Raw genomic sequence first — 17590 nt, 5'->3', positions numbered from 1 at the left:
TGTGTGCTATTCGGATCCCACTGAAGGAAATCAGCGACTGGATCTCACACAGGTGAGAAGCTGCACCGGCTGCCCAGGTGCTGGACTCAGGCTTGGATGGATCGCCGTGGCAATGAGGCTGCAGAAACCAGTGTCTCCCTTCGCGACCCCAGCAGGCCTGCACTCACTCAGTGTTTCCCAGGCAGCACACCGCCCGAGCACAGCTGCCCACCAGGGAGGCAGGTAACGCAGAAGTCTGCGGCTTCCTTTAGCGGAGCTAGAACCTGTGCCAGGAAGGGGACGACGATACAGCCTAAGAGCGTGGCCCTCGGGGACTGGAGCAGGGATGCTGTTTTCTTCCACACCGAGGCCACACGCCACTGAGGACAGGGTCGTTAATACTCATGTGTCCAGGCTGAAGCCTGTCTCTATATTATTTGTACTTAAATTCTTCTGCAGTTGTAAACAGAATGTAATTTGCACTCCTTGCCAATTCCTTCCTCCCACCCTCTTTATTTCTTGTTTCCATAGGATTTTGCAGTCCTGGGTGAAGCTTTTATAAATTAGCTGTGTTTTGTCAAATGAGTTTGATCACTATTTGATTTGAAGAATTTGTGGAGAGGAAAGGTGGTATAAAATTATTTTTTTTAGGCATTCCAATATCTTACTTATTTCAAGTAGTTTTAAGTTGGGAAATTAGACAGTATATAATCAAGGATTTTCTTACCCACAGAGATTTATCTAAATACGCACACCATATTTTTGTGAGTGTCCTGCTTGGGATTAAACCTAGGGCCTTCACACTGAGTTGCATTTTCAGCCCTTTTTTACTGTGAGACAAGGTCTCTCTAAGTTACTAAGTTGCCCAGGCTGCGCTTCAACTTGTGGCCCTCCTGCCTCAGCCTCCCAGGGTGCTGGGGTTGTAAGCACTGGCCACCACATCTAGTTTACCTACAGACACTTTTGAGAATATAACAAAAACTTTTAGGGTCTATTGTGGCTTGTACAGCTCCTGAGATAAATCTGTTTACAAAGCCAAACACTGTCTCATCTATTTTATCTATATTTCACATATGGTTATCTTCAAGTACATAGGCCTGTGAGCCGGAAATTGCAGTGAACCTGCCTTAAATTTCTCCAAAGAGCTCATTATTGGTCTTTAGTCTTAGCCAAATTTTCAGTGGAAAACATGAAAAGCAAGAAATGCATAGAAGCATCAAATTCATGAATTCAGGAACATGAAATAAATTTACTACAACATTAAGGACCTCAAAACCAAGGTTCTACTGATGGACATATAGGCTGCTTTCAATGAAGCAAGGATTACCACTCTGTAATAGAGAAAAATAAACGAGTCACTTTTTAGGAAACAGATGCAGCTTGAGGCTACAATAAGTGAAAGAAATCAGTTACATGAGCTTAATTATCATATCGTTTCTCCAATATGAGAAACCCAAAGCATAAATAAAGAACAAAATTTAAAAATAGATAGTAGAAAGTAGGGAGACAGATCTTTCTCAAGCAGGAATGGGATCAAGAGATGGAGGGAAGGGGATGAAAAAATACAGGGATGAAAAAATAAATGAAGCTGTGTTACTCTCAAGTACAAACTCCTACATTCTCTTCCCTGAGCTGGTCTGAGTATTAACAAATTCCATATCTTGGAAAAAAAAAAATTAGGAGGAAAGGAAAGAAAGCGCCTTTGAAATTTTGAAAGAGAAATTCCCATCTGCTTTCCTTGCTGGTGCTCAAAACTGAACGTGGATCTGGTGAGGCCTGGGCATTTTTTGCCATGGCTCTTTGGGGGGCCGGCAGTTCAGCCCCCACCTGTCATTTATGAGCCCTGGGCCTGAACTCTGGTTTTATGCTTTGATAAATCGTAGAGAGAGCTGGCACACGCAGTCTGACATGTGAAAAACCGCTAAAGAGACCGCCTCTCTCTGAGCCGCCTAGTCACAGAATCTGTACTTAGTTTTATAATTTAACGGCAAATAGATTGTAGAGGGTAATCTGCAGCTTTACTCAAGATCTGATCAGGGAAGATGTATCATTCCCAGAGCTCTGTGTGTCTCAACATGGATAAATCCTGACAATACAAACTCTGAAGGGAAAGAGCAAGCTGAAGAGAATTCTTATGATATAATTGATGCAAATTTTAAAGGCCTTACTGTCTTGTAGCTACCTACATACATCAGAAAAATAAATTTAGACTTGCCGGGGGGGGGACAACCATCAACTCTGACTGAGTTGTGGGAAGAAAGAAGGAGCAGGGGTGGGTTGGGCTGCACTCGGACTACGGTTTTTGTCTCTTTTTCCTCAAAAGAAAATAAATGAAAAATACATCTGAAGCCAATCTGGCCAATGTTAGTACTTTTAAAATTCAGGTTTATGCTCATTCCAAATCTTTTATGTATTTCTGAAATAGTTAATAATGAGATACTTTCAAAATTAACATAGTGTTCTACAGTTCCATCCATATTACTGCAAATGACAAATTTTCATCACTTTTCGTGGCTGAATAATATTCCATTGTGTCATAGACCATATTTTCTTCCTCTGCTCTTCAAACCTCTGGGCCTATTGAAGTAGTTGTTTATTTTAACAAGCCCTTTTCAAAGATGTACTGTGTGTTAGACATTTTGAACACAACCATGAACGTGACCGATGGGGAATTTGCCCAAAGCCACTCACTGTCCAGCAAGAAAGAGACTTATAAATAATAGGTGCCCTCAATATTCTATCACAATCAGGTTTCATGACTTCATAACATAATGATTTCCTAGGAAATTTGGGGGAAATATAGGATAGATTAATGATAAAAACATGCTCACTAGCTGAATTAAAAATAATTTAATTCTGTGCTTAATATTTCAACCAATTGCAAATAAGGCATTCCCACCACAAGATAAATGCTCCTGTGCAATTTATTCAGATAAATATCCATCATATAAATAAATATCTGTGGCACACTTCAGAAGATGTTTTTATACAGTTCCCTCCAAGCCTGTCTTTGTGTTTCCTTTTGTCTCCTGCCCATGGAAATGCCATCTTTACAGCTATGTAATCAACCGTTTGTGGGGAAACCTGCCTAGTTTCCATAAATTTATCATTTATTTTTTGGCGTGTTTAGTATAGTCCTATGTAATCAATAAATATGTTTCAATTTTTTAAAAACGTCTACTGCGTCTTATGGCTTCTTCATCCCAAACTCAATATGCAAGATGCTTGGAGTTCAATCTACTTGGGGACATATGCAGATGCAACATACAAAGATGATAATGCCACACAGGAAAATGCAGATGACATCTGTCACTTTGGGGGAAAGAAAAAACACAGTTAGTTCCCAAGGAGCTCGGCACAGCATTTGGAATCTGAACAATGCATTACTGGCTGTCTTTTCTGAGAAAGTATCAATGGAAAACACGAAACAAGATTTTTTTTGTTTCCATCCAGCTTTCATCCAGAGAAAAACCACCATAAAATTTAGCATTCCACAGTTGGGGTGGATACAAAAACAGGAAAAGAAGATTGTCTATTCTATTAATAGCTATGCTTGGTGCTAATAGAGTGTCACTAACAATTGTTAAAAATAGAACTGCAAATATTTGACAACTCAGTTTTAATTAAAATGAGTATAATGCAATACTGGGGTGATGGAAAAGAGATTCCTGATAAACTGCAGGGAGAGTGCAGGTAAAACACATGAGTCACTGCGATAAGCACATATTACACCTGTGGGTTTAAGAACACACACCTTATCCGGGGCCCTTCTTGTGTTCATACTGCATTTGCATACATTGGTCCTCCTAGCAACCAGTAAAGTGGGGTTGTAAGTATCACTTTAACCAAAAATCTGTTTGTGGAAAACAACAGTTTTATACATGTCTGGGAAACCACATTGATAACGAAGAAAGGAAAAGAAAACCAAGCAAATCCAGAAGCATGGCCGGTAGATGTGACTGCTAAGGAGATGGAAAATAAAGTCAAGACAATTTAAAGCACTGTCCTGAGGGCAGAAGTCCAAGATGTTGGGCTACAGCCTAAAGGAAATCTTTGGAAGAACCTGGTGAAGAAGTCAGGATCAGAACAGGAAGTTAGTTCTGTTTCCGGGCACATGGTGCAGCCTCAGAAACGCCCCTACTGTGCTGGGCCGGCTGCACTTTGGGACACACTTCTTTCTCCCACAGTGGGAGCCGGAGAGCTCGCCTCCTGAAAAAGCAGTTGCCTGAGCTAGGGTCCTCTTGTTACTAAGGCAAAGGGCCTGTACTTTCACTCCCTCTTCTGCAACCTGGGTTATCTGCATGGGTCCTGAATCACGATTGCTCATTTGGCTCTGAAAAGCCAGCTTCCAAGTGAATGCTGGACCAAGCTCTGGGACACTGTCGACTCCTCCCCATCCCCCTCTTATCTGGAACCCGTTTCCTTCCGTATTTCCACAGTTCAGCACTGGCAGGGGCAATAGCAGTATTAACAGTGACTAATGCTTATCGAGTTCCGATGTATTTCAAGTGGAATTCTGAGCATTTTTTAGTCTCATTAACAAGGTGAAGTCGATATAAATTTCGCCTGTGTTTCACAGATGAGGAACTGAAGACACACACCTGGCAATACTCTCTGCCTGGATTCAATTCCGGACAGCTCCGGATCTTTATGAGAAAATCGTGCTGACTTTTGAATGAAGCTGTGTTGTTAGAACTGCTTGGGATAATGAAGAGAGTGGAGGAAAAACCATGATTTCTGATGAACCACAAGTACCTTGGCAGGAAGTAAAAGCATTTGATGATGAATAGCATGGTTGTGATGGAATCCTTTGGTGCTCTTAAACAGCTGATTCTCTGTGTGTTGGGGAAGGTTTTTTTCTTGCTCTTATCCATTCAACAAATATTTGGATATCTACCAAGTGTGGGAGAAAGAAAAAAGAGCTCAAATAAGAAGCCTTCCCTCGTCTGTCCCTGTAACTTGTGGTCCGATGGAGGAATCCAGATGTAGGGACAAGGACACAAGAGTGTACAAGGTGCTGTGAGTGTACACCAACACGTGGGCACTTGTGATCCTGTTTCCAGAGGAAAAGAACAGGGAAGAGTTCCCAGAGGCGTACACTCAGCATGTGACCGGCACCTGCCTCGAGGAAATTAATTATTAATCTAATTAAATTTTCTAATTGTATTTTTCTTGGTATTACAAATGGAGAAGCAGATTTCACAGGGGCATGGGGTCGGGCTAAATGTTCCTCATCCTATCTTGTTCTTATTTAAAAACCAGTCACCGGGATGGGATTCTGTGCTGGTTCCAATTGTTTTGCTGACAGGGATTTTGACACACCCTATGTATTTGCATAACTGGCTGTATCAGTTTAGCTGTGATGTTGACACCACGTCCTGCGATGCTCAGGGTCTGAGGAAAGCTCCTCGCAATGCCGCATGAACACTGTGCCCTCGATTATTACCTCATCTTGTACATCCCCTCGTGCTTGAAGGCAGGGTGTAGCTATGATGGATGAGAATGTTTGAATTTTGAGTGGCTGCTTAGGAAAGGTCGGAAGTACCCTCTGTATTATCAAGCCGTAAAACACTTCAGATGTGATTTCCCAGCTGAGAGCTGAGTCAACGTCAGAGCCTTCTGCGGTAACCAGTCTGCATCTGCCGGCTGCCTGCAGAGAGGCTATTGCCAGGCACAGCCCCTTCTGCAGCCTAGAGCAGTGTGGCGGAAGTGAGCGGGCGTTGAGAAAAGCCTGGGAGAAAGTTTGATTAAGGCAGTTCCATCAGACGTGAGTAAGTAACGCTGTCTCGCTGTCTCGTAGAAGCCGCGATTTGCTCCTCCGAGAAGGGAGCTGAGCGGGACAACCCGAGGGAGCGGAAGTCACTTCTTGTGCCATGCACGTTGAGGCACAGGGGTTGGCGGGGTTGGGGTGGGAGTGGACTTCTTCTCCCGTGTGCAGCACACGACAGTAGCTGGAGTTCCACAGAGGGGAAACTGATGCAGTAGAAGGCTGATCTCACCAGTGGTGATGGGGTACTTTGGACCTGAAAGAGCCCCTCCAAGGGCCACATGTTAAGGCTGGTGCCAGCTTGGTGCCACTGAAAGGTGGCTTCACGGGAGGTCTTGGTGAATGGCTTTGTTACGTTACATCCTCCCTGCCAAAATATGCTCTACCCAAAGCAACAGTGCTGACAGGTCACGGACTAGAACCGTGGCCCAAAATAAACCTGTTCCCTTTATAGGGCCAGAACTAAGGGCAGGATTGGGTCTTGCCTCTGCCACAGCTGTTCTGACATTACTGTTGATTTTTCGAAGTACTGTATTAAGATACTATTTATTTTGATTATTCTGGGTTTTACACTTCTAAAATTCTGGGCCAGAGGGGAGAACTTGCTTGGCCCTGACCCTGAATAACTGCAATCGAAATGAGCTGTTTTGCCCCACCCTACCACCCAGGGAATAGAATCAGTGCATTTCACCGTAGCTGTGACCTCACAGGACATCTGATATTGTTTTGATACAGAGGCTGCTATCAGGTGACTTTAGACTGGGTTCAGTCACATTTGTTTGGCCATGAACATTGCTCATTTTTGAAAATTGCCTTAGTTGCCCCCATTTGAGCATTAGAACCTTTCTTCTAAAACAATGTTGTTATGTGGTTTCTCTGGAAAATTGGAAGTTTTAACACGGCCCTCATAATAGGGAGGTGCTAAAGCTGAATGGGCTGTTTGCCCAGTTCGGAACCCATGTTGTCGATGCATCTTACTTGCTTAGAGCTGCTCGCATTCTGAGCCCTGATCAATGGCAGGGATCCTGCAGCAGCCACTCTGATTTGACAAATAGTGACTCGTACCTGCTCTGTGCAGGGCATTATGGGGAAGAATAAGACGACAAGCATGCGTTCTTCCAGGAATTTGCCGGAGTCTTGCAGGCAGGTGCTATGGGTTGAAGTGCGTCTCCCCCACAGTCAAGTTTTAATAAGCTGAAATCTTAACCCTGATACTGCAGAATGTGTGCTTGTTGGGAAACGGTCTTTACAAAAGTAATTAGCATAAAACAGGGTCATTAATGTGGACCCTAATCCAATGGGAGTGGCACGTGTAAGAAAAAGAAGTGGTTTGGAAACACAGCTAGATCATCCAGGAGGAAAACAGTGTGAAGCTGCACAGGGAGAAGACAGCCGTGGCACTGGAGCCGTGGCACTGGAGCGAGGAATCTGCAAGCCAAGAACAGCGGGGTTGACGGCAACCAGAAGCCAGAAGCAGCTGTAAGACCTAAAGTCTCACTTCCACTCCACGGAGCGTGAACAGCCGAAAGGCCTCCACGATGCTGGGCCCTAACACCCAGCGAGGCTCCGGGAACACAACAGAGAACCGAGAAACCCAGGAAGGAACACACCAGCCTAGATGGTAAAGAGACCTTTATTAGTCTGGCCAGACGGCACTCCCGGAGCCAGGTGGCTCTGCAGAACTCATAGAAGTTGAGAGGGACACAGTGGTTACCATGGTTATTGGACAGGGTAGATGTTTGCCAAAAGCCACAATATATCCCTTAGAAGAAATAGCTACAGATATCTGTTGCACATGTGACTACAGTGATAAGAACCATTCCTGAAAATGGCTCTTGCAGTGGATTTTATTCATCTTAAAAATATGCTAAGAATGTGCACTATTGTACATAACTACCTTGGGTTAGCCATTCCGCAATATACACGTATTTCAGTGTAAGACCTAAAGTCTCACTTCCACTCCACAGAGCGTGAACAGCCGAAAGGCCTCCACGATGCTGGGCCCTAACACCCAGCGAGGCTCCGCGAACACGACAGAGAACCGAGAAACCCAGGAAGGAACACACCAGCCTAGATGGTAAAGAGACCTTTATTAGTCTGGCCAGACGGCACTCCCGGAGCCAGGTGGCTCAGAGAGGCAACTGCTCAGGGGCTGAGGTACTTTTTATAAGGTTTTTCTAAACAAAGAGTCAGGGAATTCACAGAACAAAACTGCAAACACATTGCTTATCTTATGCAGGAAATGTTCTAGGGTCACCTTTTGTCAAACCATTTGCCCCTGGGCGGGCTGTTAACCAAGGTAGCAATTAGCATATGAAGAAGCACAGTCTGGTCTATTAGCATGGAGTCACTTTAGCCTATTCAAGTCTTACACAGCAAGCAAGGATTTGGCCCTAAGGGTTCTCCTTGTACACCTCATTTCCCCACCTCTGTTCCCCAGGACCCCAAAAGTGCCTTTCTGTTGTTTTTGGCCGCCCCAGTTTTTGTTGCATTGTTACAGCAGCAGAGGGAAAGGAACATGCTAAACTGGAGTACGTGCTGATGACAGGCTCAAGAAAGGAGGCCAGCGTGCTGTCAGCATGCATGTGGAGGTGTGTGGACCACCTCTTGGAGCCTGGGACTCCTCCAGACCAGGTGTGTTGAGCCGGGGCCTAAGATGGCACAAGTTGTATTCCAGTGATGAAGGAGACAGGCGTTGCCAGGCATGACAGGACCAGCATAGCACAGCTCAGAGGGAGGAGGAAGGGCAGGGCATATTCAGGAACCTAAACTTCAGCTGGAGGCTGAAGATTGAGGAGCCTGGTGAGGGGGTCCTGTACAGCAGTAGGTATTGGCTCTCTCTCAGCTATGTGATTCGGGCACATTACTTAACCTCTTTGAGCATGGTCACGGTGTGGACAACACAGAGTTCTTATGAGGATTAAAGAAAATGGTCTCAAAAGATTGGCTGGATCGTAGTGAGCCCTTCACAGATGCTAGCTTACGTTAGGACTCCTTCTTCTTATCAATAGTGCAAGCATATTCAGGGCCTTGGGATGCCCTTAGCAGTACGGCCTTCATCCTGAAGGCAACGGCAAAGTAGGGCATGATCTTAGTGAGGCCCCAGGACAGTCAGATTTTACTTTTAAAAGTTTCACATGGCTGCAGTGTGGGAGATGGACTGGACAACTCGGGGGAAGAAGCCCTAGGGAAGGATTTCCGGAGGGGCGTTCAATGCTCCTCCTTTCTGCTCATCCCTTCCTTTCCAAGGAGACATCAGTCGATCCTGGTAATATGGCAGCTTCAGCAGAAGGTTTCTCAAGTGCACCCATGGATTGGATTTATTAAATTTCTGGCTGCTGCATTCTTCAGGTTGCTTTAAATTACGGTTGAACATTTCACTTCATATGGCTAATTAAACCTATCATGATGTTAGTGATATTAGGAAAAGAAGGGTGAATGAGCCAGTGGCCCCACACCTCCAAAGCTTGGAAAAGCGTCCCCCACTAATATCCCCCATCTGTACCTCAATTCAGAATATCAAGTGCTTCTCAGCCCTTCTCACATCAAGGCACAAATGTGACACTGATTTTGGCCACATGGGTGTACACAGAGAGGCGTTCCACGCAGCAGCCCGGGGAGGGAGGGGTCTAGCTGCCCTGACTTGGACGGCCCCTTCCCAGGGACAAGGACAGTTTAATCTCTCTTGGAGTACTTAATAAATATGTGTGGGTCTGCTTTCTTCCTTTCTCACAGTTGATGGAGACTGGCCTTCCACTCTGTGAACCCCAAGGGTGCTGATGGAGAGCTAGAATCCAGCCTAATTTAATGTTAGTACCAATACAGGCTCGGTTTAGTTATCTGGTAATTGGCAATACCAATTATAAACACTTTTATATCATCTTTAAAACAGACTTCTATTAGGCAACATTAGAGAAGGGTACAATGTTGTTATTGATTGTCCACTTCTAATAAATATCACTCTATATTTAAAAAATCTAAATAAAAAATAAAATGAAAAGTTCCACGTGGCTGCAGTGTGGCTTCTGGACCGGAGGACCTGGGGGGAAGAGGCCTGCGCAAGAGACCCCAGGGAGAGGTCCTCAAGGGCATGATGGGGGCAGCCTTGCCTTGGTCACTGTTGAATTTGTAAACCTCCCATGACTATCTTAGCAAATTTTGGAATTCAACAAAAAGGCATTTTCTTCATTTTAGAGTTTTCTTATAGAACCAATACACCCTGAGGTGACATATGGATCTTTAAGCTCAAATCTTCCATGAATATAGCAAGTAGCCAAGGGCAAGCTTCTTGTGATCAATTATAGACACAGAAAAGGTGTAAAGGGAAATTAAATCCTATATATATGGTGAAGTCAACGTCTTTGATTATGGAGCACATTAAAAAACGTCTTTTGGAGATTTCCAAAGCTCACGCTCTCTGTTTGCTTTCTCATCGCTTTTGTGCCCTGTGGGTTCGTTTTACAAGGGAAGTAGGGCTGGTTGTTCACAAAGCCACAAGTGGTCCCATCAGAAGTTGTGGTCTCAGGCAGAGGCAGACACTAGATTGGAAACGTTCACAGCAAATATGAGTTTTACATTTATTATTATTATGTAATGTGCCGGATGCTCCAAAAATTCATTAGATAATGAAAGCCCTCAAGAAACATTGAAAATCCTCCAGTTCTCTCTGGATGTATGACTGAGTTTGTTTTTGTTTTCAATGCATTGCATTTAATATAATTGGCTCGTTTGACGCTGGCAGGCGTAAACATCATCCTATGAATTCACTACAACTGGAGGTTTGACCTGTGAAACCAGTGGTAGAAAGTGTGGAAATCTAGATGTGTAATAAACAAAACTGACTTCCTAGTGATGGTATATTATGACTCAGCTTTGAAGGGGAAGGAAACCCTGAGCTGAACCTTCTCTCTTATGTCAAGTACAGGCTAATGTTTTAGTGTATTCTAACAGAATGTTGCTTCCTAAGGTTTCTTTCTACCACAATTCCTGTTGGGCAAATTGTATATTAAGAAGTCAATTATTTAATATTAAATTATTGCTTATTTATAGGCAAATACATTGGTATACATTGTTTAAAGCATTGATCTTTGTTGCAAAAGTTCGTGTTTTGAATTACATACATTTTTGAAACTAAAAAGAAATCACATTCAGTTAAAAACTACCATTGTAAAAAAGAAACCCTTGTCTCCAGTTTTAAAACTTTCAATTTCTGTATATATGTATTTCTTGTAAAGTCAGCAGAAAAGGCCATTAAAATATATTGTCGAGTGTTATATATTTTGAGGTGACTTTTACTTTTGTAAAGTTAACCAGCTAGTTTTGATGAATTTTACAAAGCATGCTGGTGAAATGACATTTGTTTCTTTCTTGTTTTCCAGGATGAGGTTCTGTAATATGAAACCCCCTCAGTAGCTCTATGGTTTCTTATCGGGTAGATGTGGCTGTAGTTATGTTAGTGTCTTCTTCCTAGCGTCTTCACTCAGTGACAAGGACTTTGGTGATTATCTCCACCTCTACACATCCCCAAAGGTTGGAAAACGCCTTTCCGGTACATAGTCGGCGCCTAGTGAATGCTAGCTGAATATGTGAATGAACATTTATCAATAACACAAAACACACAGGTGAGGTAGCCAAAGGAAAACCTTCGAACTCCATGCCTTTTTGGTGGCAGGTGGCAGCTGACACACGTGACAGCACCTGGCATGGTTTGCCAGCTGTGTTGCGGTCCAGCCCCGGTTTGCCTCTGTGATGGTGCTGTCGGAGCAGAGGGCCTGGAGCTCCCTCTCAGAGTGCGATCCCCAGATGGGGAGCCTACAGAGCATCCCCGGGAGACTTACTGGCTATGCCGATTATCAGGCCCTGCCCCAGACATAGCTCGTCAGAAGCTTTGGGGCTGGATTCTGCAGTCAGTATTCAGGGATTCTGATGCTGTTCTGGTTCAGGACCCTGTGGGGGTACACGAGGCTTGCAGGGTCACTGATGACATCCAGCTCTTTGATCCTTTCCCATTCTTCCAGTGACTTATGCCTTCCCTGCTTATTAATACATACCAAGTGTCAGAATATGAATACTTTGAAAAGAACACATTCGGTCTCTGAAGAATTGCCTTCATATCTATCTATCTGTTTCTCTAGCCATCCCATCCAGCCATCCATCTACCTCAGGTCTGACTGATATTTTATAGGTCTTCTTGGAATTTGACTCTTAAAGGTTATATATGTTATCCATTACTGCATAGCAAATGACTTCAAAGAAACAAGAAACACTTATGACCTCACAGCTTTTGAGGCCCAGGAACCTGTGAGTAACTTGGTGATTTTGGCTCAGGGTATCTCCAGAGGCTGGACTCAAAGTGTTGTCTATGGTTATAGGTTGTAGAAGTATGTGCTTTTGTGTGTACTTCTGTGGCTGCTGGAAGACCCCAGGGGGTCTCTTCCAGGCTTACCTGTGTATTCCATTCCACAGGGCTGCCCTAAGACCAAGCTGCTGGCCTCCACCAGATGGAGAGAGCCAACAGAGAGGTCATAAGAGGGACAGCAGTCCTTTTATGACCGAATCATGGAAAGAACATCTCATCACTGTGCTGCATTCTGCTCTTTAGAAGTGTGTCGACAAATCCAGTCCACACTGAAGGGGAGAGGAGAACACAAGAGTGTGGTCATAGGTGGTGGGAGTCGGTGGAGGGTCAACCTAGAGACCATCACAGAGCTCAGTTATGTTTGACTTTTTCTTCCTCCCTGCCTTGCAGTGTTTCTTTCAATGAGGGCTCTCGATTTGAAGCATCAGAAATTTCAACACAAACTGGCTGATATACCAAGAAAATGTGTGCAGCTCAGGTGCGATTTGACATCAGAGTTTGGTCACAGGCAGTCACCCGGTCATCTCTGTTCTGATTGCTCCGTGTTGGCGTCATCCTCAGATACCTTCCTCCTCCTCCTCTCCTACCCACGTAGGAGCCTTGAGGCCTTTCAGGTTCAAAGGCAGTGGTGGAGAGAAGACTCTTTTCTGAGAAATCCTGGCAAAAGTCCCATTTGGCTGAGTGCGTCAAACACCCACGTGTGAACCAGGAAAAAGGGCGGGGAACCCTTAACCGTGTGAACTGAGACCCAAAACACACACTCTGCTACAGTTGTGGAGTCTTCTCAGAAACAGCCCAAGAGTAGGAAAGCAGAAGGTAAACGTCTGAGGGTGCCATGTCATACGGGCCTCTCTCACGAGACTGCAGTCCCCTAGAACCCCTAGGAAATGTGATCCCTCCCATTCTGCACACCTAATGGGTACCACGGGCTCTGCTGAGCTACCACCACCACCTGCCACATCACTGTGGACCTCTCACCTGAGCTGAAACAACAATATCCAAACTCCTATGCTTGCATTTTTTGTGCACAGCCTGCCTGCTCTGCCTAACAGCAGCCAGAGTAATTTTTTAAAAATATGTCTGATGAGATGAGATTCTGAACTGGAACTTTCAGAACTGTCAGTCAAAATAAGGCTTTTCTTTTTACAGGTTAATTACCTCAGACATCTCGCTGCAGTAATGCTACACTAATATCACGTGCCATTTCGCTTTGATGGATTTTCATTACCAGAGAGGTTGCTGCGAGAGTCAAAGTCCCATTAATTAAAATCCGGATGCTGCAGGGCATCCTGCCTGTTCTCTGCCTGCCTCTCTGGCTTGATCCCTGTCCACCAGAATCCTCACTCTCTGAGTTCCCCAGATTCTCCTAGCTGCCTCCTTCAGTCCCTTTACAAGCTGTCCGCTGAGCTTACATTATGCTTCTTCCTAATGCATCGTGCTCAATACGGCGCCCCCTTCAGGATTCAAGTTTGTCATCACTGCGCTAGACAGGCCTTTTTAAGTGTCCAACTTTTATTGTTCCCATAGACCCGAGTAACATCTTTTATGACACTTTCAGAATGCTACTTTTTAACTTGTTCAATCTCTACCCTCTCTAGACCATAAGGATTCTGACAGCAGTGGCTTTGCTACATCTTCCAATGTAACAGGCACTCAGAAAAAAATTGGTGGATATGATTTATCCTTTCTCATCTTCTAGCTGTGCAGTGGAGCTACCCAGAAGCCAAATGAATGGAAAAATGCAGTAGAGAGCTGGAATTTGTTGGAGGTCTTTCTTGGTCAGGAGCTCCCTGGTTCGTGGGGTTAGGCCAAGTGCAGGAGAGAATGCGATTCTTTTGAGAATTTATATGGAACACATAGATGCTGCATTTGTGGCTGTCGGATGTCTCTCAAAGGCCAGTTCGGCCCGCGGGGTGGAGTACTGAGGGTGGCATGGCCTGGTGGAGAGGTTTAGACGTTGGAGGCGTGTCCCCAGAGGGCAGTGCCAGACCCTGGCCCATCCCGTTGATCTTTTGCTTCCTGACTCTGCATAGAAGTGGTTTCTCTCCGCTGCATGCTGTCTCCGTGATGTGCCACCCTGGAATGGGGACACATTACTGTGAACAAGGACTTCCGGAACCACGAGCTGACAGTCTTTTCTGTTTACCAGGAGGGCTTGACACATATGTTGAGTGTTTCACTTTTAAAAAGACATGTTGCCTTTCATCCTCCTCAGAACTTCCACCCCTCTTTGCCTGGAGCACACTCGTCCCCTGGTTCTTCCCAAATCTGAATCAGCTCTGGAAGCCCTCTTTTCTGAATGTCTTTATGAGGTGCAATAAAAAATACAGTGCATGCTGTTGCCCACAGAAAGCTCATAAAAACATTACATTTCCTTCCTCTTTATTCACTGGACCTGGTGCCGTACAACTTCTGGCTCTTCCCTACAGTTAACCACCAAAATAAATTGTTTAAATCAAATGAGGAGACTGAGGCTGCCATGGCTTGAAACTTCAGCAGAACTAAAGGCCACTGCTTCACAAAGGGGTAAGAACTATGGCAAAAGTATGTTTGAAGTGACGGGAAGTATTGGGAGGGCAGTCAAAGACAATGGTGTTTTTTCTTCTTTTACTTTATTTTATTTTTTAAATTAAGTTTATTGGTACATTTTAGGTATACAGTACAGTTACATTCGTCATTGGGATCTTGCACCTTTACATGATGCATCTTGGTTGTTTTTCCCCACTTTTTTTTACTTTAATAAATATTTTTACTTAAAATGCACCATCATTATAAGTTAAATTGCCTCCAATACTTTGTTATAGTAATGCAAAGCTCCTACATAGGATAGCACACTTAGATTCTTACAACCATCTCATGTAACTTGAGGAAATTACCCCCTATCCTGTAGAGTAGGAAACTGATAGTTGGAAAGACAAAGCAATTCCCTCAGGCTCACATGTTCAGAAGTGTGAGAGGAAGAAGAACCACAGTAGTCTGGCCCCCAAGTCCCAGGGAGGGTTGGAATTATGGGGGGAAAAAGCCACTAGAAGACGCATTGAACATTTTTTTTTCTATTACGACGTTTTGAGTAGGTCAGGGTTAAAAAAGCAAAGTAAACATGAGAGTGAAGTCTTGTTGGCTTCGGGGAGCTGGACATTTATTCCATACTTCAGGTTCTCGCACCTGTTGAAATACAGTTAAGGGACGCTGAGTAGTCCCGCAGCATGCATGAAACAGAATCTGCCTGCATTTCCTCTTCTGCCTTGCTGGGATTCGCACGCCTTGAGCAACGTGGGCATAGAATGAGGCAGGCTATGCCATTCCATCTCCTTGTTTCTTCAGTTTCAGCAATATGCAGACAGGTTTGCTTGCCCTTTCCCTCTTGATTCGCACACGCCAAGGACGTGTTTGGCCTGAGAAGGCTCTAATTGGCCAGCTCTTGGAGCAGGGGCTGGAGCGGGGGCTACAGTCAATGTGGAGCTTCACTGGTGTGTTGTTCTTCTGCTTCAGTGCGTTGGGGCGACTCCTGCTGTTACAGTGTGGAGGCTTCCATGGGCTTCTTTCTTAAGCTTTCCTTTCCCTTTCTTATTCTAACCTCTTTATAAGGCACATCCTCCGCCACCCGCACCCTGATGTCTGCTGGAGGACAGCTCCTGTGTATGAGTTGATAGTGAAAATGGGAATCCAGCGTTTGGGGCTGGTGGAAAGAGGGGAGCACTGTACAAGCTTATACGCATGCACAGGAGGTCTTTAAGGAGCAAGAAGCACCCTCACAGTGAGAATTAGCCACTAGACCAAGGAGGACCAATGCTAGTAGACAAGGTGTAGTTAAACTGCATAAACCCGGAAGTTGGAGGGGGCATGGAGAATGACCAAGTTATTGAATAAAACAGAAGAAATGTAAAAAGGGAGGGCTCACTTTATTTGGAGACTAAACAGCCTTTGTAGGTACAAAATTATTTGCAATGTAGGGAATTCATATATACATACATACATATATATTCAGGGGGTCCTGGCTCCAGATACTCAGAGGGTGTCCAGATGAATGACAGTGTCAACTACCCACTGGTGATCACTAGGTCATTTAGACGTTCGTCCTACACTTCTAACACCTGATACTGCAGAGAACAGGCATAATCAGTGCCCTCAAGCATTTACAGTCTGGTCTAAGGAAGCCAACACTGACTGGTGGTGCAAAGACTGAAGTAGAAGTTGACCCGAGACACAAAGGCTAAGACAGCAACTAGCAGGGCTCCGGGAGGAGCTTCTGGCAGCGTGGAAGTCTGAAGGGGGACTGCGCTGCTAGTTTTCTGGGTCTGCTCGCCTCACCCATAGCAAGCAGTCATTTAATCAAATGCCAGTGTACAGTACGCTGCCATGAAGGTATCTGGGAGATACGGTTAAGATCGGCAATGAGTTGAACTTAGGGGAGATTACACTAGGAATGTAGGTGGGCCTCATGCAGCCACTATGAGCAAAAAGGGAGATTTCTCAGAAAAGGAGAAATTCTGCTGAGTTCCCAACCTGCTTGCCCCAACGATGCTACTCAGGATAGACCTCAAAATGTCGCCATCTGATTCCTTCAAGTAAATCGTTTGTCATGTGAATGTGTGGCGCGCATGCTGCGATCCCACACCTTAGTCACGGACTAAGGTCAAGGACCATTACAATGGAGAGCAGAAGCGAAGAAAAACTTGATTAAATTCGAGCATGATTTATATTAACCTTTAAAGAAAATAGGGGGAAGAGGTGCTGAATCTCTCCTAGAATCTAGAAACAGTAGCTCGACATTTTTACCGTTAACGTGAGGTCTGTCTCGCATAAGTTTACGTGGGAGTTTTTACAGTCATGTCCATGGCTTTCACCAGCAAGAGCACGCAGCTGGGGAGACACCCCAGCCAGGCCGCGCCGGGGCCCAGGAGCCGACCCGGCACAGCAGCGGGGTGGGAGGGTGGAGGTCAGCCAGGATTCCTGCCGCGAAAGTGGGAAGAAAGAAAGTTTACAGAGGACCTGAAGTTCCGCTTCTTCTGGGGCGCCCGAGATTCGCCTATCATGACGCCGGCTCCTAATCTCCGGGCTCCGCTCCCTGGGGCACCCGGGTCGCCCCGAGTTCAGCGGTCTTCGCCTCCCTTCCCAGGCACCTGGCGACCCGGACCCCGGGGGAGAGGGAGGGGGCCGGGGCGCCGGACTCAGGCCCAGGCCCGGGTCCCCGACTCCGGTGCTCTGAACAGCCCGGCCTCCTCCAGCAGAGCCTTCTCGCCCCAGAACCTAACCGGGATTCTCCGCTTCCCCTCCACCCCGGGACGTCGTCTTCACCCCGGCACTGCGGGCTGCATCTGCATCCTTCTGGGTCCGGGGCGCTGCGCTGATCGCCGTGCACCCCCGGGGGTACAGGTGGGCAGGGCTGACTGCTGGTGACCCCACAGCCTCTCCCAGGTGTAGAAGGGGAGGAGGCTGCCGCGCCCTCACACCACCCCAGTCCCGGGGATCTCGGCGTCCAGGGC

General features: G+C 45.5%; 1 protein-coding gene across 3 annotated transcripts in view; it reads left to right on the top strand.

Annotated features, from left to right (window-relative positions):
• The window catches only part of Kcnk2 (potassium two pore domain channel subfamily K member 2), a 173750-nt gene that overhangs the window by 35299 nt on the left and 120861 nt on the right, over positions 1-17590 (top strand). The window contains exon 1 of one of the 3 annotated variants that reach the window (XM_033762041.1): positions 17303-17480. The exons of the other annotated variants lie outside the window; for them this stretch is intronic. The gene's annotated coding sequence lies outside the window, so the exon portion shown is untranslated. Of the gene's footprint in view, positions 1-17302; positions 17481-17590 lie in introns of those variants that run through there. 3 annotated transcript variants of the gene reach the window in all.

This window comes from Fukomys damarensis, unplaced genomic scaffold (genome assembly GCF_012274545.1).
Source record: "Fukomys damarensis isolate Sample0158 unplaced genomic scaffold, DMR_v1.0_HiC HiC_scaffold_11, whole genome shotgun sequence".
NCBI lineage: Eukaryota > Metazoa > Chordata > Mammalia > Rodentia > Bathyergidae > Fukomys > Fukomys damarensis.
Note: the sequence above shows the minus strand (reverse complement) of the source record. Positions and strands in the feature narration are given on the sequence as shown.